At 44.9% G+C, this 27686-nt stretch overlaps 1 protein-coding gene and 1 long non-coding RNA gene across 6 annotated transcripts in view; one reads left to right on the top strand and one right to left on the bottom strand.

Annotated features, from left to right (window-relative positions):
* Positions 1–2712, bottom strand: part of tp53inp1 (tumor protein p53 inducible nuclear protein 1) — a 40065-nt gene extending 37353 nt beyond the window's left edge. Inside the window, exon 1 of one of the 5 annotated variants that reach the window (XM_085992626.1) lies at positions 2297–2712. The gene's annotated coding sequence lies outside the window, so the exon portion shown is untranslated. Of the gene's footprint in view, positions 1–2049; positions 2245–2296 lie in introns of those variants that run through there. The other 4 variants (XM_085992627.1, XM_085992623.1, XM_085992624.1 and 1 more) reach the window with 4 other exon arrangements.
* On the top strand, positions 1402–6181 carry LOC147114737 (uncharacterized). Its single transcript, XR_015078981.1, has 2 exons — positions 1402–1778; positions 1929–6181. It is a non-coding gene; the product is annotated as an uncharacterized LOC147114737 (long non-coding RNA).
* Positions 6182–27686: the final 21505 nt, after the last annotated feature.

Raw genomic sequence — 27686 nt, 5'->3', positions numbered from 1 at the left:
TTTTCTTTTTACATCTTGTAACTTATTCGGGGTCATTATTGGCTCAGTGATAGCACTTCTGTGTGTTCAAGCCACACACCAGAGATTTGAACACATAATCCAGGCTGACACCTTGGTGCATTACTTAGGGAGTGTTGCCTTTCGGATGAGATGTTCAACTGAGGCCCCATCTGCCCTCTTGGGTGGACATAAAAGACTCCATAGTACTATTCGAAGAAGAGCAGGGGCGCTATCCCAGTGTCCAGCCAATATTTATCCCTCAACCAACATCACTAAAACAGATTATCTGGTCATTTATCTCATTGCTGTTTGTGGGACCTTGCTGTGCGTAAATTGGCTGTTGTGTTTCCCTACATTACAACAGCGACTACACATCAAAAGTACTTTGTTGGCAGTGAAGTGTTATGGGACATCCTGAAGTCATGAAGGCAAGTCCTTTCCTTTATTAATTTAGAGACCAGTCTCAAACTTATTAACACTAATGCTAAATGGGTACAGCAAGAACAAGTCTAACTTTACTTCATGGCAAAGTGCCTAGCAGAGGTTGTGGTATTCACAATAAGGGAGGCAAAGCTAAAAGAGTCATGTCTAACAATCCCTGGAGCCTTAAAATAGCACCATTTAAATAAATCAAAATCTGCGATTAATTATTTTGCAACACTTACAATAATAACATCACAAATATTAGCCTATAGAAATAAACATCTCAAGAAATTACAGTTCATACTAGAAAAGGATACTCTGAAGTAAATTCATAAACAGAAAGTCTCAACTCTGAGATGTGGTAGTTATCTGTAACACACTACAGACTTGTGTGTTATTCTGTAAAAGTTATTTCTTGTTACTTTTCTCACCTTTCTGGTGGGAGTTTATAATGAACACCAACAGATAGCAGGCTCCTTCTTGTGAGTGAAGGATGATCAACACATGGAATGGACTTCTGGTTAAGTGGCAAAAATCCTGGATTCATTCAAGAAACCATTGGATGTTGTAGGATCAATCTGGCTACAATGAACTGAATGGTTTTCCTTATCTGATCTTATCTTGTGATTTGACCTGCAGTATTATACTGTGTCATTTAATAAGCAGTGAACGTGCATTTAATAACTTATACAAGGGAATATCATTGCTACTATATATTGTGAGCAATTTCCAAATGCTCTCGATTAAATTTGTTTACTATATTATACTGAGAATCTGTGACCAGTAATTATTTTGTAATTTAGCTTGGTTGTCAACTTTGTACCATATGTGGTCTTACATCCTGTGAAGTACTACAGTAACTAGTGGTAATTCTATTTCCAAAATTAAAAAAAAGCCAGATGTCTACCAGAGGATTACTGGCATTAATCCAATATTGGGTTCATCTGATGGAACAAACTTTTCGAGCAATTACTGCAACGTCTGACTAGATTACTGCGCGAAGTAAATCCACTGTCAGTCAGTCATTCAGTAGCATCTGTGTAACCACTTGTAAGACGTCCAGTAGCACGTTTGACTAAGGATGGAAGCAGCCCCAGGTTGCCATGGCACAACCATTGCAAAGTCCCAAGAACCGAAGCCAGATCCGATGGTGACATCAGTGGAAGATGGTGCTGCACCAGGAACCGCCTGCCCTTCATCGAGTCTCTCCACCGCGAGCACCCAGAATCTGGAAGAGCTCTGTTTCGAGTGTGCTTGGAAAAGAAATCCGTCTCTACACTGTAGATTATCAGATTAGCCGTTTTAATGGCCCAATTCTTTGTTCGTCGAGAAGATTTCCATTACAGCACCACTTGGTAAGAAATAAGTCACATTCTACCATAAATAATCATAATATATATATATATATATATTAAAAATAACTAGAATTTATTTCGACAGTATGCAGATGTAAAACAAAACACAATTGAACTATTTATTCAGTAAATATTTTAAATTGTTTTCAGAATCCGAGGAGGGGAAAAAAGCAACACTGATCAACCGGTCATCAAACATTTCATGCAGGAAAACAAACATCCGCACAAGCTATCGCGAGCAACAGCAACACGACAGCAAAATGTTTCTAACCTCATCTTCTCCAGAAAGCGCACAGCCCAGTTGAAGACTGTTTAGTTACGCCTTTAAAAGCTAACGTAAGCATTTTAAAGCGCCCAGCTGGACGTCTGGCTGTAAGAAAAGATCGAGTAAACCGACACCCGAGATGATGAACGATACCACACATAAAGGGCTCGGTGGTCGCATTTAAAAACGTCAACATGACCAGATTAACACGACGCGGCACTTTAACACTAAAGAAAAAAAAGAATCGACCTACAAATACACTTTATCCGGAGTAACCGTTCATGTTGCTCGATTGCAGTTCTCCCTTCGCTTTGTCTTTCCTCTCCTTTCTCGCACCTTCTCTCGGCTAACGCAAGAGAATCGAGTTCAGAAGAAAAATTAGACCAGACACAAGGAAAGTTCATGCCACTTGCCTGACTTTAGGTATTGCACTTTTTTGACCCCTCTTTTGTATGTAAACAAAATTTTCAGCGCGGGCTCGATTTTTAAGGACTTAAAAAAAAAAACTGTGAGGTAGAAAAAAAGAAAGAGAGAGGATAAAATGAGAGTATCTCTTTGTTGCTGTTGTGTTTGGAGAGCGTCCGCGGGTGAATGTCCTGGTCCGTGCCGCCCGCTCTCACCTCCCTGTATTGTTATTGTTGTGGAACTCCAACAGCTGATCGCCGCCGCGCGTCACAATGCCCCGCCTCGCACCCGACCCTCTCCTGTCCAATCAAAAGAGCGTCGGCATCTGGGGACGTTCTGTCACTAACGCACGTGATCTGGTGTGGGGAGCCAGGAAGAAGTCGGAGGGAGTCTAGTGGCTGCTTAGGTGTACAGCAAGCAAACCTGCTCAGCAGGGTTTGCGGTCGACCCTGTCAGGAAAGTCTGCACGTAACATTTATCTGGAAATGTTTTGAAATTTTTTTTTAATGTGTGCATTTAAAAAAATACACATCATTCCGGCAATGCATTTTTTGGAGGGGAGGCGGCGATCAAAATTCATAATTGTATTGTCTATGGAAAATAGTTTACATTTTATTTAAATATTATTTAAATATGGATCGTCATAACGTTGAGGAAGTCTCATGAGAAGGCGTGCGAAACATATCATGTAACTGGAAACAAAGGAAGTATAAATTCTGTTTTTATACATTAAAACCATGACGTGTATTCTGTTTCTACGCGGAATATAACATTTTTAACACACAATAAAATATTTTGAGGCCTTAGATTACCTGCCCTACATACTTTTGATACCCTCTCTTCGAAGGTGAAGTGTAAATTTTTGCAAACGGCAACAGGTACCATCGCAACATGACAAAATACTAATTATTTTCATTGTGTAGCGTAGTATAAGAAAGACTACTATTCCTTTGCCTTTTTTCTCTTCCCTTCCTCGAAAATAATCGAGTTAATAACAAAAGCCACCTCCCTGATCTGTTTAGCAAAACAAACAGTGCATAAAACTACACACAAATTCCTAAAACCATCAAATGCATTATAGCTGATCAGCAATATAAACCATATACTAAACAAACTCACCTGGCCAAAGCGGCCCTGTTCAGTAATAATTTTTGAAATGAGAGGGATAAAAAGTTACCGTTTACAATCCCAGTAATAATGACATTATTATATAGGAACAGAATACCTATATTATAGCAAAGAATAGAGGCGTAGGTAGTACATTCAAAATTGTACACACTCCTGCCAAAGTCTATGCCATGCAGCACTCTAGAGAGGCCCATGGATATTCCCTCCATTGCCCCTGTAGAAAATTTCGAATTTTATATTTAAAATTCTGATTAATTTTAGGACACTTTATAGTTTTTTTATCCAAAAAAACATTTTTACATCAGTCTATGTGAGGTTGCTTACTACAATATCGAAAAACACATTTTTGTTTACATATAATTATATAGAATAAATACAGGCCATTTGGGCCAGCTAGTCTGTGCTGATGGTTATACTCCACACAAATCTCCTCCCATTCTACCTTGGCCTATCAGCATATCTTTCTATTCCTTTTACTCTCATGCACTTGTCTAGTTTCCTTTTGAAAACATCTAAGCTATTTGCCTCAACTACTTCCTGTGGTAGTGAGTTCCACATTCTAACCACTCTCTTGAGTAAATACATTTCTCTTAATTTCCCTATTGGATTTATTAGTAACTATCTTGTATTTATAGCCCCTAGTTCTTGTATTTATGGCAGCTAGTTTCTTGTATTTCCGTTTATAGGGGCAGAGAGCACTGTTAATCAGCTAAAAATGAGCATGGGCACACTATTGGTAAACCTAATTTGAAGTTAAAGACTGTGATGGAAAAATTCGGTATCGCCCCGTTTGGGGCGCAATTATTGGCCGGGCGCAAAGTTTAGCGCCTGGCGCTAATTATCGCCTCCGACTGCAACCTTGGTTTCTATCGCCCCCTGGAGGTGATTGGAGCACTAAATCAGGAGCCACACACCTCTCTTAAGGCGCTAACGCTGAGGAGTGAGGTGCTACCTCAGAGCGCTGTCGAAGCTCATGTGATGTCAGTCAGCAATGGAACACAGACACACTGGTGCCGCCCAGTTCTTAAAGGGGAGGGTCGATCTTGCTCTTCATCTACACTCTGCTCATTGCAGCCTTGAATCTTGGCCTGGAGAGACCTGTACATCAAATCTGCTGGAAAGAACAATAGAGAGGCCCAGGGAAAGAGCTCAGAGTGGAGCTCCCATAGTCTCTTCTAAATCGATGCAAGGTCAAATCAAAATGAACCTGCAAAGTGCTGCTCAGTACCCAAAACTCCTTCACACAGCATTGAATCTCTCCAGAAGTCTCTCTCAGAATGCGTGGTGCAAAAATGTCACCGACAAAAAAAGGCAGGAAGCGGATGCCTTTAAATAGCGCTCCCCCAGTCCCTTCCCAGCTGCAAAACGTTCCCTCAACCTGTCGTTGCTAGCGGCAGATGGAAAGGCAGGGGGCGCCACTCAATATCCGGTCTGGAATGCTACCGGGGCGTTGCACTCTCGACTGATGTCACGATCTGCGGGCGCAGGAGATCGTGGCGTAGTGTTTAGTGCTGTCGCAAAATGTCCGGTCAATTTCGCGAGCGGCGCAAACCTCGCCACACCCGGGTGCTAGTTGCTTTGCACCCCATTAGCGCCCTCTTTAACAGGAGGCGCATAGCAACCTAATTTTCCCCCCTAAATGTATTACAAATTTGCTTGAACAATATTATTGTAGTAATGTCCCTGTGTTTGGTTTTATAAGGACAACTTTATTAAAATTTATAATTTTCCTGCTTTATCACTAGCTCTAAAGAAATGAGCTTATCCTCCTATATTTGGTCTCCAAGGCTTGTTCAACCAAAGAATACAGTCTGACATACTTTAAAAAAAATATGAAACTTAGCATTTAGTCTCCAAGCACTCGGTTTAGTACAAAAACAAAATACTGCGGATGCTGGAAATCGGAAATAAAAACAGAAAATTACAGAAATTCTCAGCAGGTCAGGCAGCATCTGTAGAGGGAGAAACAGAGTTAACGTTTCAGGTCAATAACCCTTTGTTTAGTAACTGTATACGTATAACACAAGGTATAAACCAAATGTTGAGACCGTTTTTCAGATTGTACAAACTCCAATCCATCATTAACACATCTTTGTAATTAACACACAGATTCACTTTAAATTTCACTTTAAATAATAAAAATGATTTTCAGCCAATTATTTCATCCCTTATGTTATGGTCATCAAGTAGGTAATCATGGATAAAAGCAGTTAAGCACAGACATCATGATTCGATTATCAATTTGGTTGTAAAACCAACTAGCACTGACCACATTTTAACATTAAAAGGCATTTGATTTCCTTTATGAGGTGCTTTTACTAGGGAATTACATTTATCTTGATTTAATGTTTCAGTCTTTCAGATCTAAATAAAGAAATTCGATCCAACAAAATAATATTTTATTAAGAAGCAGACTGACCCACGGCAGAATCAAAATGTGTCCAGTGATTAAGTGTTATAAGTTGATTTGCGGATTGTGAGAAAATGTTCTATTAACTCAGATTTTTAAGTGTCATTATAACCTCGTTACCTTTTTAATTTACCTGGATGTACAAAATATTTACCATATGGATCCATTGTACCAATAAACATTAATACTGGCTTAGGTTCCTGTGATGGTCTGTTCCTAATCCCTGTTTTGGGTCTTAGACTGAGCTACATTACTCTTTCCATGCTCTCACCCTTGTTCTGAAGTTCTGTCTTTCTTCTTGCCCCCATGCCTCACCTTCTAGGTTCAATTTTCTTTTCTGTTGTCTGCTTTCAGTGCTCTCACTTTGCTTCCTGATGAGAAAACATTCGCCTTGCGCTCAGTGGAATGGCTGCACAAAGGGAAAAGAAATGTTTACCTTGCTATGGTAGAGAGTGCTAAACAAATATGAGTAATGCCTAATCTTGGACACAGTAGTATTGCAAAACTAAAAACCTATAATAAACAGTGTTTGATACAAACATCCGATTAGTATGTACAAGCCAGAGATAAAATACAATGTTGCAATTAAAGGGTTCATTATTAAGAATGAAGTAATAACAATTACCATATCAATACATTGTTTCCAAGACACAATATGCAGACGAGATGCTAATCAGGTGTAAAAAAGCATTACATTTCTTTTGTTAAATTTCCTGCAATAGCATATACAGTACTCCGATATATACGCAATATTTTTAAATGAAAAATTTTATATATAAAAAGTTTCGTGCAAATTTAATTTTAACAGTATGTATCATCAAGCTCAGTGTCTAAAACCCTGTGTTAAGTAACATACAGGAAATAACAATACATAAATAATAAATTGTGTACCATATCTAAACATCTAAGGTTTCTTGGCCAAAAGATTTTGTGCAATGCATGCCCATCCACACAAGCATTCTCTCTCTGCAAAAGATTGCACCTTGATTTTAAACAAGTAGACTCACCAGATTTTGTTTGAGATTATCCATACCCCAAAACAAAAGCATAGATTTAATAAATAAATGATGGTGAATACCAACACTGACCAACAATTCACAAGACTTTTTTTTTTAGTTTGCTTGATGTCTGAGTTGTGTGGAAGCCTATCGCTATATTTAACAGGTTCCAGATCAAACCATTCAAAAAATATACATAATTAGAGTGTACATTTGTCTGATATTTATTGCACCTGCTCCATAAAGGGAAGGAGAGCAACCAGTTATGGTGGTCCATGTAAGAGCCAATGATGTAGGTAAAGTCAGGCCTGAAGTCCTGCAAAATGAGTTTAGGAGATTAGGAAACATGCTTACGAGCTGGATTTGCGCTAGAATAGGGACAGGAAGATTAGGGAAATCAATGCATGGCTAAAGAGTGATGTCAGGAAGAGGAATTCCACAGTGTTGGGCACTTGCACCAGTTCTGGGGCAGATGGGAGCTACTTTGTAAGGATGGGCTACATCTGAACAGGCAGGGTGTTAATGTACCAGCAAAATGGTTAAATAGGGAAGTGATGAGGTTTTGAAATTAGGAAGGGGGGTGCTGGGAAACTATAAAAAAAATAGGATTAGCTAATAGAGAAAGGAGAAATGGATGAGGATAATATGAAGAAAACAATTCAGCAAGAGGGATATAGAGTAGAGGAATAAAATCAAATAAACGGGGAAAAGGCCGAAGTGAAGGTATGCGTAGCTTAGACAAAAAGTTATGGGAAAAGGAACAGTGTTTTTTTTTTTTAAAGCGAAAGAAATGGTTAAAATGCATGTATTGAAATGCACAGTGTGTGGAAATTAACTAGGCAGAACTGGAAGCAATTATTTTTCAGGAAAATCTAAGCTTGATAGAATTAACAGAACTGGCTGCAAACTAGACAAGAATAGAAAATAAACATATTCGAATATAATATATTTAGGGATTAAAATGTTAAGAAAGGAGGCAGAATGGCAATATTGGTAAAAGGGGAATACATGTCATAGTGAGGGTTGATGTTGATGAGGAAGGTGTAGTGACAGAGTCAGTATGGGTGGAGCTCAAATATTAAAAAAGGGCTTGTTACATTAGTGGGGGGTATTATAGATCTCCAAATTGTGGAAAAGAAATGGAAGAAGAAATCTGTAGTCAGATTAGAGAGATGAGTAGGAATAACAAAATTATTATTCTGGAGACTTTAATTATCCACTTATCGATTGAGACAGAGAGCAAGTAAAGAAGAAAAGGGAATAGAATTCCTAAAATGTGTGCATAACTCCTTCCTCAAGCAGTATGTTAGTAGGCCTACAAGGGCAGAGGCATTTTTAGATCTGGTTATGAGTATGTTTGCAAATAGATCAGGTAGATGAGCTAAATGTGGGTGAGCTCCCCGAGAGTATGATCACAATATAAGGTTTAAGATTCAAATAGAAAGGGAATTAGTCAGTACAAAAAAAAAGCACCAGATCTAATAGGACAGATATTAGAAAGATAAAGAGTGAGGCTGAGGTAAGATGGAAGGAGAAATGTGGCATACAGGACTGTAGAGCAACTCACGAGTTCTGACGAAAGGTCACCGACCTGAAACGTTAACTCTGTTTCTCTCTCCACAGATGCTGACTGACCTGCTGAGTATTTCCAGTATTTTCTGTTTTTATTATCAGAGGACACTGCTTTTTTTTGACGGGGCCACTGCTTTTTTTGACTAGGGCCACTGCTTTTTTTGATATATGTAAATGACCTGGATATTGGAATACAAAGTAGAATTTCTAGGTTTGCCGATGGCACCGGACTTGGGGATGTGGCGGACGGTGGGGGTGGTGCCGGTTGACCGCAGCAGTGCATAGAGGGGCTGGCAGAGTGGGCAGATGGGTGGCGGATGGAGTTTGGTGCGGAGAGGTGTGGGCTGATGCATTTTGGTTGGGGGAACAGGGAGAGGCAGTGTACAATTGATGTGCCAAATAACGGCCTGAATCCAAGAGGTTAAAGCTTAAAACTAAAGGCTTTTATTAAGTAAGAACATGGCATCAAGTTAACACAGGGCAACCATCATTCATCACCGACCCAGCCCTTATGAGTAAGACCCAGCTCTTATAAGTAAGACTCACACCAATCCGGAGGATCCAGAGGGGCGGGGCTAGGGAGGAGCATTAGTGGTTACATCTGTAGAACATTCCAGACATTAACAAGTACAACAACAACAGACAATACAAATGCCAGAACACAGAGTTATTTCATCACATCATTTAATGGCACAGTTTTGGGGTATGTACGGGGACAGAGGGACCTGGGAGTTAGTGTATGTGGGTCCCTGGGGGTGGCAGGACATGTTGGGAGGGTGGTTGGCAGAGAGTGTGGGATCTTGGGTTTCATGAATGGAGGTGTTGAGTGCAGGGATTGGGAGGTTGTGCTGGGCCTTTGTGGAGCACTGGTTGGGCCACGGCTGGGGTGTTGCGTCCAGTTCTGGTTGCCGTGCTTTGGGAGGGATGTGGGGGCCCTTGAGAGGGTGCAGAGGAGATTTACCGGAGTGGTTCCGGGGATGGGGGGTCTTGGCTACAGGGACAGGTTGGAGAGGCTGGATTTGTTTTCATTGGAGTGGAGGAGGTTGAGGGATGATTTGATAAAGGTGTACAAGATTATGGCGGGTTTGGATGGGCTATTCCCGCTGGTTGATGGTGCGGGGACTGGGGGACACAGATTTAAGGTTTTGGGCAAGAGATGCAGGGGGGATGTGGGGAAAAAAAGTTTTGCGTGACGGGTGGTAGGGACCTGGAGCTCGTTGCCGATGGAAGTGGTGGAAGTGGACACACGCAATGTTTTTTTGGGGGGGGATTGGATAGGCCCTTGGGGGAAATGGACTTGCAGGGCTGTGGGGATGGAGTGGGGGAGTGGGACTGATATGATTGCTCTGAGGAGAGCTGGTACGGACTCGATGGGCCGAGTGGCTTCCTGCTGTGCCATTATGACTCTATGACTCTGATGCGCCATCAATTACTCAAAAGACTGAGGTTAAGCGAGTAACAACCAGGCTTTTATTAACTAAAGAATGAAGGTCTAGTCTCGAGTGGTCGACCCATCCAGAATACTAAGGGAGTGGGAGGTAGTCACTTATATACCTGGAATAGTGGGAGGAGTCAGCCAAGGCATGTCCAGACCTGTACCTAGTGGAATACACATACACATACAGACAGGTATAACAGTGGTTTACCACATTCACCCCTTGTTTAAAAATGAGTCCGGCGGGGTGAAGTGTATTTAAAAGTTCGTGTATTGGAGTCTCTCCGGAGGTCTTGTCTGCCGCTGTGAGCGACGTGGCGACGGCAGGGGTGGTGGAGCTTCCGGCGTCGCGTCCCGTGTAGGCTGGGGCACTGGAGTGTAGTCCTCGTGGGTGACGGTCCAAGGCGAGCCGGCTGCTGGGGTTGGATATCGGGTCGGGGGGGGGGGGGGGGCGGTGGTAATGGGTAGTGGGTTACAGCGGTCCCCGAGGGTGTCGTGGGGGGGGTGGTAATGGGTAGTGGGTTACAGTGGTCCCCGAGGGTGTGAGGTCTCGTATGGAGACTGTGTCCTCCCGCCCTTCCGGGTACGCAATGTAAGCGTACTAGGGGTTGGCGTGGAGGAGGTCGACCCTCTCGACCAGGGGGTCCATTTTATTGGTCCTCACGTGTCTTCTCAGTACTACTGGCCCTGGGGACGTCAGCCATGGTGGTAACGCTGTCCCCGATGTGGACTTCCTTGGGAAGACAAACATTTTCTCGTGAGGGGTGGCATTGGTGGCAGTGCAGAGCAGTGACCGAATCGAGTGGAGCGCATCGGGGAGCACCTCCTGCCAGCGGGAGGTCGGAAGGCCCCTAGACTTTAAGGCTAGTAGGGTGGCCTTCCAAACTGTTGCATTCTCTCTTTCCACCTGTCCGTTCCCCCGGGGGTTGTAACTGGTGGTCCTGCTTGTGGCTATACCCCTAGCGAGCAGGTACTGGCGGAGTTCGTCGCTCATAAACGATGAGCCCCGGTCGCTATGGATATAGCTGGGGAAACTGAACAGGGTGAAGAGGCTGTTCAGACATTTAATGACCGTGGCACTGGTCATGTCCGGGCAGGGGATAGCGAACGGGAAACGGGAGTACTCGTCAATGATGTTGAGGAAGTACACATTGCGGTCGGAGGAGGGGAGAGGCCCTTTAAAATCGACGCTCAGGCGTTCGAAAGGGCGAGTGGCTTTTATCAGGTGGGCTCTGTCTGGTCTATAGAAGTGCTGTTTGCACTCAGCGCTGACTTGGCAGTTCTTGGTCATGGTCCTGACCTCCTCAATGGAGTAAGGCAGGTTGCGGGCCTTGATGAAGTGGAAGAACCTGGTGACCCCTGGGTGGCAGAGGTCATTGTGGAGGGCCCTCAGCCTATCGATCTGCGTGCTGGCGCAGGTGCCACGCGATAGGGCATCTGGGGGTTCATTGAGCTTCCCAGGCCGGTACAAGATCTCGTAATTGTAGGTGGAAAGTTCGATTCTCCACCTCAAGATCTTGTCATTTTTGATTTTGCCCCTCTGCTTGTTGTTGAACATAAAAGCAACTGAACGCTGGTCAGTGAGCAGGGTAAATCGTTTTCCGGCCAGGCAGTGCCTCCAATGACGCACAGCCTCCACAATAGCCTGGGCCTCCTTCTCGACCGCGGAGTGTCTGGTCTCCGGGCCCTGGAGGGTTCGTGAGAAGAATGCCACAGATCTCCCCGCCTGATTAAGGGTGGCGGCCAGAGCGAAGTCGGACGCATCGCTTTCCACCTGGAAGGGGATGGATTCGTCCACTGCGTGCATGGTGGCTTTGGCAATGTCCTCCTTGATACGGTGGAAGGCCGAGCGGGCCTCTGCCATCAGGGGAAAAGAGGTGGATTTGATCAGCGGACGGGCTTTGTCTGCATAGTAGGGGACCCACTGGGCGTAGTAGGAAAAAAACCCTAGGCACCTCTTCAGAGCTTTTAGGCAGTGGGGCAGTGGGAGTTCCATAAGGGGACGCATCCGGTCTGGGTCGGGACCGATGACCCCGTGTTCCACAACACAGCCAAGGATGGCGAGGCGGTCTGTGCGGAATATACACTTCTCCTTGTTATATGTCAGGTTCAGGAGTTGGGCGGTGCGGAGGAATTTCTCGAGGTTTGCGTCATGGTCCTGCAAGTCATGGCCGCAGATGGTCACATTGTCTAGGTAAGGGAAAGTGGCCAGCAGCGCGTTTTGATCGACCATCCGGTCCATCTCCCTTTGGAAGACGGAGACCCCGTTGGTAACGCCAAAGGGAACCCTAAGGAAGTGATAGAGGCGGCCGTTTGCCTCAAAAGCAGTATACTGGCGGTCTTCGGGGCGGATGGGGAGCTGGTGGTACGCTGATTTCAGGTCAATGGTCGAAAAGACGCGGTACTGTGCGATCTGGTTGACCATGTCAGCTATGCGGGGGAGTGGGTAGGCGTCCAGCAGGGTGTAGCGGTTTATTGTTTGGCTGTAGTCGATGACCAGGCGTTGTTTCTCGCCGGTCTTAACGGCCACAATCTGGGCTCGCCAGGGGCTGGAGCTGCCCTCAATAATCCCTCCTTCAGGAGCCACTCCACTTCGGTTTTGATGAAAACCCTGTCCCCGGCACTGTATCGCCTGCTCTTTGTGGCGATGGGCTTACAGTCGGGGGTGAGGTTAGCAAACAGTGGGGGGGGTGGGACTCTGAGTGTGGAGAGGTTGCATCTGGTGCGCGGCGGGCAATTTGGAGGCTGCTGGCTGCGGACTGTGAGTGGGGGGAGGGGGCCACCGTACGCCATCGTAACGCTTTTGAGGTGGCACTGGAAATCCAACCACAGTAGATCGGCAGCGCAAAGTTGGGGCAGGACCAGGAGTTTAAAATTATTGAACACAGTCCCGTCTACTACTAGTGTCACCACGCAGTAGCCGCCAATGTCCGCTGACTGGGACTCGGCGGCCATAGAAATCCGCTGGTGCGCAGGCAGGACTGGGAGAGAGCAACGCCGCACCGTGTCGGGGTGGATGAAGCTCTCTGTGCTCCCGGAGTCAAAAAAGCAGTTTATTGCATGGCCGTTTACCTTAACGTCCATTTTGGACCGAGCTAGTTGGTGCGGTCTCGTTTGGTCCAGCGTAACAGAGGCCAGCGTAGGGGTCGGTGTGTCGCTGCGGGTATCAGATGGGGGGGGGGTTGGCGGCCTGCTGCGTCCCGGCTGGTGTCCAAGATGGCGGCGTCCATGATTCCCATGTGGCTGGAGTCGTCCAAGATGGCTGCTGCTGCGGTGGTTCGCACATGGCTGGGGAGGCCCAAGATGGCGGCCCGCACGGCCCACACACGGCGCTGTTGGGGGCCCAAGATGGCGGCTCGCACGGCCCACACGCGGCGCTGCTGGCGTTCGGGGTGGCTTTGGCCTTGCAGACGCTAGCGTAGTGTCCCGTTTTCCCGCAGCCCGAGCAGGTCGCATTCTTCGCCGGGCAGCGCGCTCTGGGGTGTTTGGCCTGGCCACAGAAGTAGCATTTCTGGCCTTGGGATACTGCTGTCTGGCTTTGGGACACTGCTGCGGTGGTTGGGCCGTTGTTGGGCTGTGGCTGGGGTGGCACGGTGCTATGGGGCTGTCCTACCGTGTCCCAGGTTGTCGTTCCCCGCGGCGTCCACGGTGCAGAGGAGTAGGCATCCATGCCCCGGTAGGCTGCGTCCAGCGTTAGTGCGATTTCGGAGGCTTTGTCGAGGGTGAGGTCACTCTGCTCCAGCAGTCGCTGTCGGGTGTAGTTGGACCTGTGGCCCGCTACGAAGGCATCCCGGATCAGTTCCTCCGTGTACTTAGTGGGCGTTACCGCCTTACACCCACAGGCCCGGCCAAGCACGGACAGTGCTTGGAGGTATTCCTCAGTCGATTCCCCAGGTTGATGCTTGCGACTCCCCAGGAGGTGCCTGGCGTAAACTTCGTTCACAGGGCGCGTGTACTGGGTCTTGAGGAGCTGGAGGGCGGCTGTGTACGAGGTCGCGTCCCGGATGACTGAGTACACTCGGTGGTTCACCTTGGAGATCAGGACAGACAGTTTGTTCGCATCCGTTACGACCGCAGTGGAGGCAGTCAGGAATGCCTCGAAGCACATGAGCCAGTGAGCAAACTTGGTGGAAGCGTCCGCTTCCCGACTGTCCAGGTCCAGGCATGCTAGTGTGAGGATCTTCTCCATTATAAAAAATTTAGTTAACAAAATTGATGCGCCATCAATTACTTAGAAGACTGAGGTTAAGCGAGTAACAACCAGGCTTTTATTAACTAAAGAATGAAGGTCTAGTCTCGAGTGGTCGACCCGTCCAGAATACTAAGGGACTGGGAGGTAGTCACTTATATACCTGGAATAGTGGGAGGAGTCAGCCGAGGCATGTCCAGACCTGTACCTAGTGGAATACACATACACATACAGACAGGTATAACAGTGGTTTACCACAGACTCTATTTCAGATTTCCAGCATCTGCAGTATTTTGCTTTGTAGAGCTTATGCCTTTAAAATAAGAAATTGCAATGGTGCAGAATAAGTATATTCCATTCAAAAAGATGGAAACTACTTGTAGATTTTGGAGGCCATGCATAAAGAGATTAGAAACCAATTAAAATTGAAGACAAGGACTACAAGAATAACAATATTGAAAAAGCTAAAGGAGAAGATGAGAAAGTAATAAAAGTTATTAAAAATGGGATAAAGAAGCTAAGAGGGAGTACGAGGAACAAAATTTAAAAAAAAACCCATCAAAATGAACAGTAGGGTATTTTGTAAATATATCAATAAAAAAGAGAATTGTTAAAAGCAAGTTGTGACCTTTGAGAGGAGGATTGTCAATTTGTAGAGAATTATCATAAAATGGCAGAGGTATATAATAAATACTTCGCATAGGTATTTACCAAGAGAAGGATATTGGAGAGGAGATGAGTCCTGAAGTAGTTGAGAGTGAGATGAGCAATATTACGATAGATAAAAGGAAAATTTTAGGTAAATTCCTTAAGCTGAGGGAAAGCAAAGCGCCAGGGCCTGACAAGAAACATCCTAGGATCCTGAAGGAGTTGAGACAGGAAATTGCAGAGACCTTAACACTTATATTTCAGGGCTCTATTGAGTGTGGGTGTGTACTGGAGGACTGCAGAGTAGCCAGTGTAGTACTCATTTTTAAAAAGGAAGACAGAGCCAAAATGGATTGTTACAGTCAGTTAGTTTACCTTCTGTGGTAAGAATTTTTTGAGTTCAGTTTAGTTTGGAGTGCAGCTACAGCATTCTGTATATTAATTATTTGCTGAGGTTTCTGCTTCTATCTCTCTCTCTGGATTCTGTTTCAAAGAGTGGGCTTATTGGGCTACTAGGCCCAAGTCACTTTAGCTCAGCATGTGACTGGGGAATTAGCTCAAATGGTAGAGCGCTCACTTAGCATGTGAGAGATGCCCGCATTCTCCACTCCCTTTGGATTAGGATAGGGCTTGATGGCTGGCACAGATACGATGGGCTGAAGGGCCTCTTTCTGTGCTGTATAACTCTATATTGTGGATGGTCTTACTTTACAAACACATCATTTCCTTTTTTTATTCCTCCAAATCAAACAAAAAATGGAAGAGCCTGGTGTAGTGTGCAGCTTGCTATTTACTGAAATGTGGGATCCAGATTTTTATCATCTACTCCAAAAACAATTTACACCTAGGCCGAACAAGACAACAACCCAGAACCAAGGCAAATTTGACTTTCTAAGATTGACTACACAAGAGATAAAAAAACAAATCCATTCATCACGTTACATTTTTGAAAAAGATATTTAATCCACCTCACTATCGTTCCAAACATTTAAAACAAAAAAATACATGGAGGAGTGACATGCTGTTCAAAAAATGATTACAAATATGTTACTCCAAAATAATTTAGATAAATAATCCCTGCCACCAGGACAGCTGGTACTCTGCTCAAATCTCACCTTTCTGTTGTTCCCCTCATTGCTGATTGAGCCTTCGGGCTTGGGCTCCAGCTACAAGCTCTGCAAACTCCCGAGCAAGGAGTTGACAGGTGAGATAGGAGCGTCAGGCCTGAGGTTGTTTGTGGAGCTCGTTACCCTGCGAGATTAACCCAGGGAGTGGGATTGCGGCTGTGCAGCGCGCTGCTCCCCTCCTCTCGTGAGCAGCGACGGTTGGGAGCTTGCAATGTAAAATCAGGGCGTGCAGCTCCCCGTGGGCAGTGAGAATTCTCAATCTCCGTACCCTTGATCCCCATTCGCCCCAACAGTGTTTCACTGTTTACCCACAGTAAGGTCCCCAGATTTCATTCTTCTTCTTCTTAGGCAGTCCCTTGGAACCGAGGATAACTTGCTTCCACACTAAAAATGAGTTCGCAGGTGACTGATGAGTCCAATGCGGGACCTACAGTCTCTGTCACAGGTGGGGCAGATGGTGGTTGAAGGGGCGGGTGGGTGAGGTGCTTGGGTTGACATGCGCTCCTTCCGCTGTTTGCGCTTGGCTTCCGCTTGCTCCGAAGAGACTCGAGGTGTTCGGCGCCTTCCCAGACGCTTCTCCTCCACTTTGTGTGGTCTTGGGCCAGGGATTCCCAGGTGTCAGTGGGGATGTTGCACTTTTTCAAGCAGGCTTTGAGGGTGTCCTTGAAGCATTTCCTCTGCCCACCTGGGGCTCTATTGCCGTGTCGGAGCTCCGAGTAGAGCGCTTGTTTTGGGAGTCTCGTATCGGGCATGCGGACGATGTGGCCCGTCCATCGGAGCTGATCGAGCGTGGTCAAAGCTTCGATGTTGGGGCTGTTGGCCTGAGCGAGAACACTGACATTGGTGCACCTATCCTGCCAATGGATTTGCAGGATCTTGCAGAGGCAGCGTTGGTGGTACCTCTCCAGTGCTTTGAGGTGCCTGCTGTACATGGTCCATGTCTCTGAAGCATACAGGAGGGTGGGTATCACTGCTGCTCTGTAGACCATGAGCTTGGTGCTGGGTTTGAGGTCCTGGTCTTCACGCACTCTCTTCCTCAGGCGACCGAAGGCTGCACTGGCACACTGAAGGCAGTGTTGGGCTTTATCATCAACGTCTGCCTTCGTTGACAGTAGGCTCCCGAGGTATGGAAAGTGGTCCACATTGTCCAAGGCCTCATCATAGATTTTGATAATCGGGGAGCAGTACTGTGTGGCGGGGCAGGTTGGTAGAGGACCTTTGTCTTATGGATGTTTAGTGTAAGTCCCATGCTCTCGTATGCTTCAGTGAAGGTGTTGACGATGGTTTGGAGTTCGACCTCCGAATGTGCGCAGACGCAAGCATCGTCTGCATACTGTAGTTCGATGACAGCGGATGGGGTGACCTTGGGTCTGGACTGGAGGCGGCGGAGGTTGAACAGTTTCCGTTTGTTCTGTAAATTAGCTCCACTCCAGCAGGGAGCTTGCTGAGGGTGAGATGGAGCATTGCAGCCAGGAAGATCGAGAAGAGCGTTGGTGCGATGACACAGCCTTGCTTGACCCTGGTCGGTACGTTAATTGGGTCTGTGGTGGATCCGTTGGTCAGGATCATGGCTTGCATGTCGTTGTGAAACAGGTGGAGGATGGTGACAGACTTTTGAAGGCAGCCGAATTTGAGGAGGGCCCTTTACTGGCTGCTACTCTCTCGATGTCGCTCCCATTCGCCATGTTGCTGCTCCCGGTTCTGCAGGGAATGTTGAGCTCCACGCCTGCCCCACTCCTCCCCACCCCATTTCTCAGCCCTATCCTCCTCTTTGACCTCGAGTCTCCGTTTCCATTCTCCCCCGCCTGAGCCCTAATCTTCTGACCCACATTTCTTAGTCTCCCGCTCTCCCACTACCTGAGCCCCAATCTCCTGACCTCCATCCTTAGTTTCCCTCTCTCCCTTGAGACCCCATTTACTATCTCCTGACCCCTATTCCCCAGTCTCCCTTTTTCTCCCAAGCCTCCATCGTCAATCCCCCCAGTCCTTATCACCCTCTCCTCAACCCCCCAGTCCCCTGCCACGCTCTCCCCGGTCCCAAGTCCTGGCACCTTCTCTCTGACCCCCAGTCCCGTTACCCTCTCTCTGACCCCAGTCCCATTACCCTCTCTCTGACCCCAGTCCCATTACCCTCTCTCTGACCCCCAGTCCCGTTACCCTCTCCCCCTCTACCCCCGTTCCATCTCTCTCCCCTCCAATAGCCGGTTCTGTTTCCAGTCGCCCCCCCAGTTCTCCCGGGCAGTTGGAAGCAGTGCCTGGGAGATTCATATCCCATTCCAGGAGACTCAACAATCCTACGCACAGGCTGGATGAAACTATTCTGTAGACCAGATACGTTGACGTGTAGAGAAAGTATTTTTGAAATTTGTAGATGATACTAAAATAGGACATATAGTTAATTCTTTAGTGGACCAAAGGAAACTGCAAAGGGATATTGATAATATGGGAGAATGGGCTAAAAATTGGCAGATGGAATTCAATGTTAATAAATGTGAGGTGATGGAATTTGGTTAAAAAAAAACAGCAGTAATCATACTCTGAATGGAAGTAGGCTTGGTACTGTGGAAGAGCAGAGGAACCTGGGAGTAGAGTTTCACCAAATATTAAAGGCAGCACCTCAGATTGATAAGCAAATAGAATTCTAGGTTTTATCTCAAGAGGTACAGAATATAAAAGCCAAGAAGTACTGATGAGCCTATATAAAACCTTAATTACAATACTGTGTGCAATATTGCACTCCATACTATAGGAAGCCTTTAGATAGGATATAACACAGATTAATTAAGATGCTGCCTGGTATGAGGAAATACAAATATAAAAAAGTTGTTTCTTACCCCGTTACAACAATAGGGATTATGGGGTGATATAATGGAAGTTTTTAAGATTATGAAGGGATGAGACAGGGCAGATAGAAGCAGACTGTTTCCAGTGGAACAGGCCTGAGGGCTAAATGGCCTACTCCTGTTCCTATGTACTTGTGTTCTGAAGTAATTAGGGACTAAGAACAAGTGGCCAAAGATACAAGATTAAATGTAAGAGGATTAGAAGAGGGCAGGACAAACTTCTTTACACATAGAGTTGTGAGGCTGTGGAATTCGCTTCCATAGTGGTTGAGGGAGAAGCTATGTCAACATTCAAGATTAGATTGGATAGGTGGATGAAGAAAAAGGAGTTGAAGGCATTTGGGAACAGGGTGGGTAAATGTAATTAATATAATTAGAACTGTTTGTTTGCATAGAGGATAAACACTGGCACGGACTGGTTGGACCAAATGGCCTGTTTCCTGTTGTAACTTCTATCTATTTCTGTGTGCTCATAGGGATACACCCCAATTAGCCCAGAGAATCTAATTGTAGGTTAGCATGAGTCAAGGCTTAGGGATCCTAAATACTGATGTTAAAACCAGGCAGCTTACTAGCACAGGCCATGAGTAAGCTTACTGTTACTTGTCCAGCTGGGATCAAATTAATATTAGGACCTTGGCTTACAGAGTTATCTGTAGCCAACTCAGTAGGATGCTAGACCCTAGTCTACCTCACCAGGTCACAGCAATAAGCCAGGCTTAGCAGTCAATCATTAAGTGCACTGGAGTACTGCAGATCTTGGTTTTGGATTACTGAATCTGCCTAAGAGGATTGACTGAGTTCCAACTTTCCATTGCCATTCATGTCATCTTGTCTACTTGATCCCAAAGAGCCATTGCTTACCTCCTCTCTCCAAAGAAGACAGTTGCTGGTAGATCACAAACATTACATAAGCTGTATCATAGGTGCAGCAGACTAGAAAACACTATAAAGTTTAACAAATACTACAAAGTCCTTCAAATACAGCAGTAGAAACGATTTATCAAACCACACCTCAGCTAACTAAATTTATTCAAGGATCCCACAATAACACCATAAAGCACATAATTATCAGTTCTACAAAATATGATAAAGACCTTACCTAATTGAGCCACAATTAAAGGTTAAGTGGAACTAATGTTAAAGTAGTTTCTTGCTCATGTTTAAATGTGCAGCATGCCTTTAAATTCATTTGTAAAGGTAACTTTATTTTCAAATTTAAAAAAGATATATTTAGGAAATCAATTCTGTATTCTAGTTGGATCCACCTCTCTCCACCCTGTCTCTGAGTCACCTAAAGTAACATGTGCCAGTGAACCTTTTCATATATGTCACTGCACTACAAGCTGACTACAAAATTGGTCAAGTGGGTGGATGGAAAAATGCAGTTAAATGCTCAGCCTTTCCACCTGCAGTCTAGGGATTATATCTGCCAAGTTAAGCATCATGGGCTAGATTTTCAGTTGCTTGCGCCAGCAGTTAGCGCCTTAAGAGAAGTGATTTTCGGGCGCTATGCGTGTAGCGCCCGGGCGCAGCGCAGTTTGCGCCCCGCCCCAAATTAAGTTGCCCGTTAGCGCCGGCGCAAAGTTTAGCGGCTGCCCGGATGCGCGCGCAGAAAATGACGTCACATCCTCGTGCAACGCCCTTTGGCCGCCCCGAATCCAAACTTCAGTCGGACCGCCCCATTGTGCGGCTGGCGTCCAGAACGTTTGTAAAATGGAACGCAACACACCCTGGGGAGCGCAAATTAAAGGGCACTCCTCCTGCACTATAAAAGGCAGTCTGCATGTGTTGTGTGGAAGGATCCAGTGTGTTGTTGTGAACGGTGTATCCTCCTCTAAAAGGCAGTCTGCATGTGTTGTATGGAAGGATCCAGTGTGTTGTTGTGAACGGTGTATCCTCCTCTAAAAGGCAGTCTGCATGTGTTGTGTGGAAGGATCCAGTGTGTTGTTGTGAACGGTGTATCATCATCATCATCATCATCATCTCCTCCTCCTCCTCCTCCTCCCCCTGCCTTTGAAAAACACACATGCACCCTTCCCCTTTAAGAGCTCACTGGCACCAGAGTGTCTGCCGTGCGCTGCGCCCGAGCTCGGGTGTTGCGCTCTGCACCGCCGGCTTAGCGCCTAAAGATAGTAGTGGAACGCCTCTTTTAGCACTCCACCAACCTCTTAGGGCGAAGCCACTGAATTTCCGGCAACGGGGCGCTACTTTGGGGCGGGCGCTAACTTCAGGCGGGCGCTAAGGTTAGCGCCCCAAAACTGTCTATACTGAAACTCTAGCCCATAGTTCCTTCAATTGTTCACCACTTTATCCTAATGCCATGGCTGAGACTGAAAATGTTCTACCTGAGAAGCAGTGGTTCAAATGCAGGTTGTTTTTGTAGAGAGCCTCCAGGTGCCCAACCAGTTTGAAATCAACACTTTATACAATTTTAATGTCAGATACAATCACCATAGACACGATGAAGTATAACCACATCCATAATGAGAACAGCCAGACCTCGTCAGATCATCATCTACTATCTTCCAGCACTTTTCCCATACTGTAGAAATGAAATCAATTTTCAGATGCTGATAATTTAATTTTTTAGAAGTCATGACAGAAACTTGATATGATCACATTTTCATTCAGGCCCTGATTCTTCTCTGAGCAACCAAAGCCCTATAAAGAGTCTGAACTTCAATCTCCTTGAGCTGTGTAACCACCATCTGCTGGAAGATAATGGGCCAGAATTTACTGTAAAAATAATGGTGAGGCTAATGGCGCTCACCGTTATTTATGCGCAATCGGACAGCAACTTCAGGTGAGCGCAGATGCGCAGTTAAATGCATCCCCATTCAAATGCATTCAACAGCATAAAGTTCCTGTACTTGCGTCATAAAGACTAAACTCGCCACAGAAAGTTAGAGTTTGCCCATTTCAGTCTAAGTACCCCTTTAAATGATGTGATAAGTCTTAATTACTGCCAAACAATCTCTCTGGCACTGGAAGTTTACTTTTACAAGTGTGGAGTCTCATTCGTTTAGCTTTTAATTGTTGGAGATTTTTAAAAAAATTACATCTCTTTTTTCTCTCTCTCTGAATCCAATCTTTCTTTCCCTCATTATTTTGCTTTCTGTACCTGATTTGACATTGAATTCATTATTCTAATTTACACTTCCTGGTTCAGACTTTGCGCTGCTCATTAACGATTCTCCAATCTGATTGGTTAAGGAGCTCCAAAGTTGCTTACCCTGTTCACACAGGTCCTAGATGCCCTGTAGAGGGCACCGCGCCATTTCCATCTCCCACTTGCAGCAACTTGTCGTGCAAAAGCTCATGGAAATTAAACCAGCAAGGGCAAGACTAATGAACGTTCTGGTCCATAGTGAATTAAGTAATACTAAAATGTTTTGAAGTTTTGTGCTTCGGACTTTTGAACACAAAATAATACGGCATTGTTCTTATTCAAAGTAAATGTATTACATACATGCATGAGTTATATAATTCTCTAGTTTTAGACAAGTGATTTGCAACAAATGTGTTATAATGCCATTTCTCCCATATTTTCTGCTGGTCAGGATAAAACTAGTGCAGTATTTTATTGAGTTCCAAATAATCTTTTCTTTACAGGTTTGACTGTCAGCACTGGCACTTTACAGATATTAGCAAATCTCCTGTGACACTGCTCACAGTGAGTCAGAGAATGCAATATTTTATAATTTCAGGAGCATTATAATGTGTAATGCATCATGTATAGTTGATCTCCTGTGGCTTTCTGCACAGACAAAAAATGATGTCTCTTTCAGTACTCGTCATTCTGCTTCTTTTCCACTCTAATTATTTCTGTGTCACTCTGTCTTGCTGTTTTTCTCTCAATTTCTCATTATGGCTGTCACATACTTTTCACATTGTGGTGACTATCTTTTTATTCTGTTTCATTGTTTCTGTAAATCTTTTGGAAACACTCAGTAGGTCTGCATCTGGGGCCTTGGAGGACTTTGAGGGTAGCCGTACTCTGCAGTATACATGGTGGTGGTGGGGCGGGAGCGGTTGGATGAGTTGACTCTTGGGACGACTTGGGGTAGGTGGGAGTACTCATGGAGAAATTTGAAGAGTGGGTGGACTCAGCAGATGGGGGACTGAGGTTGGTGGGAAGTTGGGACTGGAATGTGGGACCAGCTGAGGAACGGGAATAGAAAGGTGGACTGGGATGTGGAATTACTGGGTGGAGGAACACTGGGAGGAGATGTGGACTGGAAGTACTGTGGGGCCTAGAAGGATTGAGGGGTGAGATCATTGAGGGGGGAAATGGAAACTGGAATCACCTAGGGATATTTGAGGGCTAGGATAACTGAATGGAGGCCCTATGTGTAGCCTGGGTCCTAAGAACTGGTGCATGGCAGGACTGGCTTACGTTTCCACTGCAACATTTTTTTGTATGCAAGCATCTTTTTGACATTGAGGAATAAAGGGGGTAAATTTGACTTTGGGTGATAGTGTAAAACAGCCGATATTAAATCAGCTGCCCATTACATCAATGAAAGTCAATGGAAATGAAAATCCGGAGAGATGTATAATGGGTGGCTGATTCGATATCAGCCGTTTTACACTATTGCCAAAAGTCAAAATTACCCCCAGGGAATTTAGTTTTGAATGGACAATTTGGTATGGAAGACTATCTATTATATTTAATTTTTTCTTTTGCCAATTTTACAAACAATGCCCAATGCTGAACTTTGCCTTTTCCCAGTCCAACACTCTTATCTTTGACTCTTTATTATCCTTTTCTATTTTTATATTGAACCTAACTACGTTGTGGTTACTATTTCCTAATTGTTCTCTTATTCTCATCAGTTATTTGCCCACTACATTTCCCCAAACTTATAACAGATTTGATTATAGCACTCAGGACTAAGTGGTTCCAACCAATTCCAATTACTTCACTAAGCTGATAGGCTTTTCAAGGTTCTTGCCAGTAAATTAATGTATATACTAAGCAATATTGAAATATGTATTAAGTTGTATTTGTAAGATTTTCCCAAAATTTGTGATTAAGTTTTTCCCTATGGCAGGAGTTAAACTGCTCTGGATGGGATAACTGCGATAGAGGGAGCAGTGGCTAAAAGAGTTTTGTTCTTGTATTGCTCCAGGGTAGCTTGGCCAGTTGTTGGTATCTGTCGTGGGTTTTGCATATTGTACTGCTTCCTAGCCCCAGCCAAACAAGCAAGCTTGTGTTCATGCAGCTGTTTTGGTGAAGTGGGGGTGGGGATAGGGCTAACAATAAAGCAACACTGAAAAAAATCCTGAAACAAAATGTTCATGAGATACTCAATTTTTCAAGTTTTAATGGTTCAACCAATGGTTAATGTACAAAGTGGTGAGGGAACATTAATCAAATCAGAGCAACAGCCTCACTAGTAGAAATACATTGCCGCCAGGAAGCGGGCGGGGGCTTGATTGTGGGGTATGATGTACTCATATGCTGTCCATGTGGAATGCCTATTTTTCTTATGCAAAATGAATTCTAGATCTGAGACAGGTGGTCCAAGGAAGAGTCAATGAAGGACATTTCACTTCAACTAAAAGAAGCTGTTAATCATATTGGCAAGTAGGCTGCAGTTTATTTAAATTCTCTCAGCTGCAATGTAAAAATAATTTACACATCAATATTTGGTATATATTAAACCACTTTTCCTTTTCTGTAGAATGTGCTGTACATGCTTTCTGTAGTGTCCGTGTGTAGATAAAGACACTGAAGACAGGAGTTGGTTCATAGGTATTTACTAAGCAAGTCTGGGGGGGGTTTCTAAAGGATATACACAATACACAGGCTTATATAGCCCAAGTGGCAATTACCGGCATTACGCACACCTGGGGCTCTTAAAGGCACATACACCACAATTCCTCCCCTTCTAGCTAACTAGTACATCATATTTTAAGTAATTATTAATTACATGTTATATGCAAAATAATATACATTGCTGTATTAATTAATTATAAGTTAATCTCTCAGGAGGCTTCCTGACTCGGTCCGGATAACGCCTCGGGGGTGTAGTAGTTTCTGGTGGTGTAGTAGGTTCTTCTGGCAAGGCTGATTCGGCTTGAAGGCCAGTGTCGGGTTCATCGGGCTCCAGTATCACCGGATCGGAGGTAGATATGGGTATCTCTACTTCATCGTTAGATGTATAGAGTGGTGGTGTAGGTTGTCCCTTTTCGGATGACTTGATGATTTGGTCAGCATGGCGCCTTATTATGCTGTCTCCGATGTCCACGGTATACATCAGTGGTCCTAATCATGTGCAGATAGTTCCAGGGTGCCATTTCTCGGTACGGTAGTCCCGGGCCAAAACCGGTTGGCCTATCTGGAAGGCCCTAGTTGGCCTTTCATTCATGCCCTGAAACTGCCGGTTCTCCACGTCCCTTCGGATGTTGGGCTTGACCAAATCCATCCGGCATCTTAGGTTTCTATTGTAGAACATCATGGCGGGAGTTTGGTTAGTAACCATATGCGTTGCATTCCTATATGCAAATAAGAAGTTATCCACCTTGTGCTGAAGTTTTATGTCTTCATTACCCATGGCCTTGATGGCCTTCTTGAAGGTCTGGACAAACTTTTCAGCCAATCCATTGGTGGCGGGATGGTATGGGGCAGACGTGTAGTGCTTTACCCCATTGTTCTTTAAGAACTTTCTGAATTCTTCGGACACAAATTGCGGCCCATTATCAGAACATATCTGCTCCGGCAGCCCATTCCTGGCAAATATGGTCCTTAATACTGTGATGGTTTTTTCCGTGGTGGTGGAGGACATCTTTATTACCTCCGGCCACTTGGAGTGTGCATCAACTGCGATTAAGAACATTGAGTCCATAAATGGACCAGCAAAGTCGATGTGCACCCTTTGCCAGGGAGATGAGGGCCACTCCCATGGATGTAGAGGGGCCTGTGGCGGAGCATTTTGGACCTTCTGGCATCCTAGGCAGCTCTTGGTCATGTCTTCGATGTCTCCATCGATACCTGGCCACCATACAAACGCCCTAGCTAGGTTCTTCATTTTCACTCCACCCAGATGCCCCTCGTGAAGCTCCTTTAGCACTTTATCCTGGAGTTTGGGTGGAATCACCACTCTGGATCCACACATCAAGGTTCCTCGGCACACTGACAGCTGTTCTCTTCTTTGCGAGAATGCTGGCAACAGTGGTTCGCCATGTGCTGGCCATCCCTTCACTGTTAAATCGTAGACCCGTGAGAGAGTAGGGTCATTTCTTGTCTCCCTTTCAATGGCAGAATTTGTCACCGGTAGACATTCCACTATGGTAGAGTGGAATATCTCTACTGGGTCTACTGTAGGTGCCTCTTCTATCATTGGCAACGGTAGGTGTGAAGGACCGGGTTTACAGTCACCTTAAAGTCCCCACAGATGCGAATTTTTTTCTGTTCCTCAGAGTTATTTTTCAATGTTTTTTTCATGACTGGAACGATGGGTGTTGCCCATTCACTCCAATCTATTTTGGATAATACGCCTGCCTTTTCCAAATTCTTCAGCTCTGCCTCGACTGCCGGATGTATTGCGTATGGCACCGGTCTTGCCTTAAAAATTTTTGGAATTGCTGTATCTTCCACTTTTATTGAGGCGGTGATGCCTTTCAAGGTTCCTAGTTTCTCTTGAAACACTTCTTTGGCGTTGGCCAAGATGTCTTTTAATCGTTCAGGTATGATGTCATCATTGTTTTTTTCCTTACTGGTCACCGTCAGTGCCTGAATGGAGTGCCAGTCTAAACGTATCTTCCTTATCCATTCACGTCCCAACAACGGTGGACCACCATCTTGTAGAATGTATAAATACAACTTTTGTATTTCTTTGCCGTTGTATACCACAGGCACCCTTATTTTTCCTTTAGGGTAGACTTTCTGCCCCGTATATGTTTTTAAGATAATGGATGTGTCTTTTAGAGGTATATGCGAAAATAGCCTCTCGTAATCTCGTCGATTTATTACGGTTAGAGCTGATCCTGTATCTAGCTCCATTTTAACTGGGGACCCTGCTATTGTGAGGGTAACCCAAATGGTTTGGTAATCCTCTTTGGCAAGTACATTATGTAATTTGAGACAGCTTAGTCTCTTGTTTCCGGAGTCGCTATCGCTATTCTGGTCTTCGAAGCTATTGTCCGTCATCACTTGTACCTTCCTGTACTTTTCTTATTGATTTTTTGTTTTCTGTCAGTGGATTTATTTTGTCCAGATTGGCATACCCGTGCAATGTGTCCAATCTTACCACATTGCCTGCATGCTTTGCCCTTGAACCAGCAGTCCCTCTGGTTATGGGTGGATCTGCCGCAGCGATAACATCTTCCGAACTCCTGTGTCATTTTATGGGTGCCGAAGTCCTGTGTCTCTTGTTGTATCGCTGCAGCTCCTTTTGCTGCTGCTTCGTATGATACAGCCATACTGAAAGCTTTGTCCAATGTTAAATCTTTTTCAGAAAGCAGTCTTTTTTGTGTTCCTTCACTTAAGAGACCGCAAACAAATTTGTCTCGAAGATAATCCGATAGTCCTGCTCCGAATTGGCAGTACTTTGATAGCTTTCTTAATTCGGTTAGGTAATCAGCGTTACTTTCATTCTTGTGTTGATTTCTCTTGAAGAACTTGAATCGTTCCGCTATCAGCAGCGGTGTTGGGTTTAAATGCTCCTGCAGGGTATCAACAATTTCTTTAAAAGTCTTGTCCTTTGGTTTGGCTGGAGTGATTAAATTTCGTAACAGCCCGTATGTCTTCGCGCCCATTAAGTTCAGAAGTACTGAAGCTTTTTTTTCATCTGTTATTCCATTTGCAGTGCAATAAACCTCTACTCTTTCCACGTATGTGGTCCAATCTTCTATTTCGCCATCAAAAGCCTCAATATTAC

The sequence above is a fragment of the Somniosus microcephalus genome, chromosome 7, assembly GCF_052327205.1.
Source record: "Somniosus microcephalus isolate GS21.2 chromosome 7, FLI_Smic_1.0, whole genome shotgun sequence".
Classification (NCBI taxonomy): domain Eukaryota; kingdom Metazoa; phylum Chordata; class Chondrichthyes; order Squaliformes; family Somniosidae; genus Somniosus; species Somniosus microcephalus.
The sequence above is the reverse complement of the archived record's forward strand: the minus strand, read 5'-3'. Positions and strand labels throughout refer to the sequence as shown.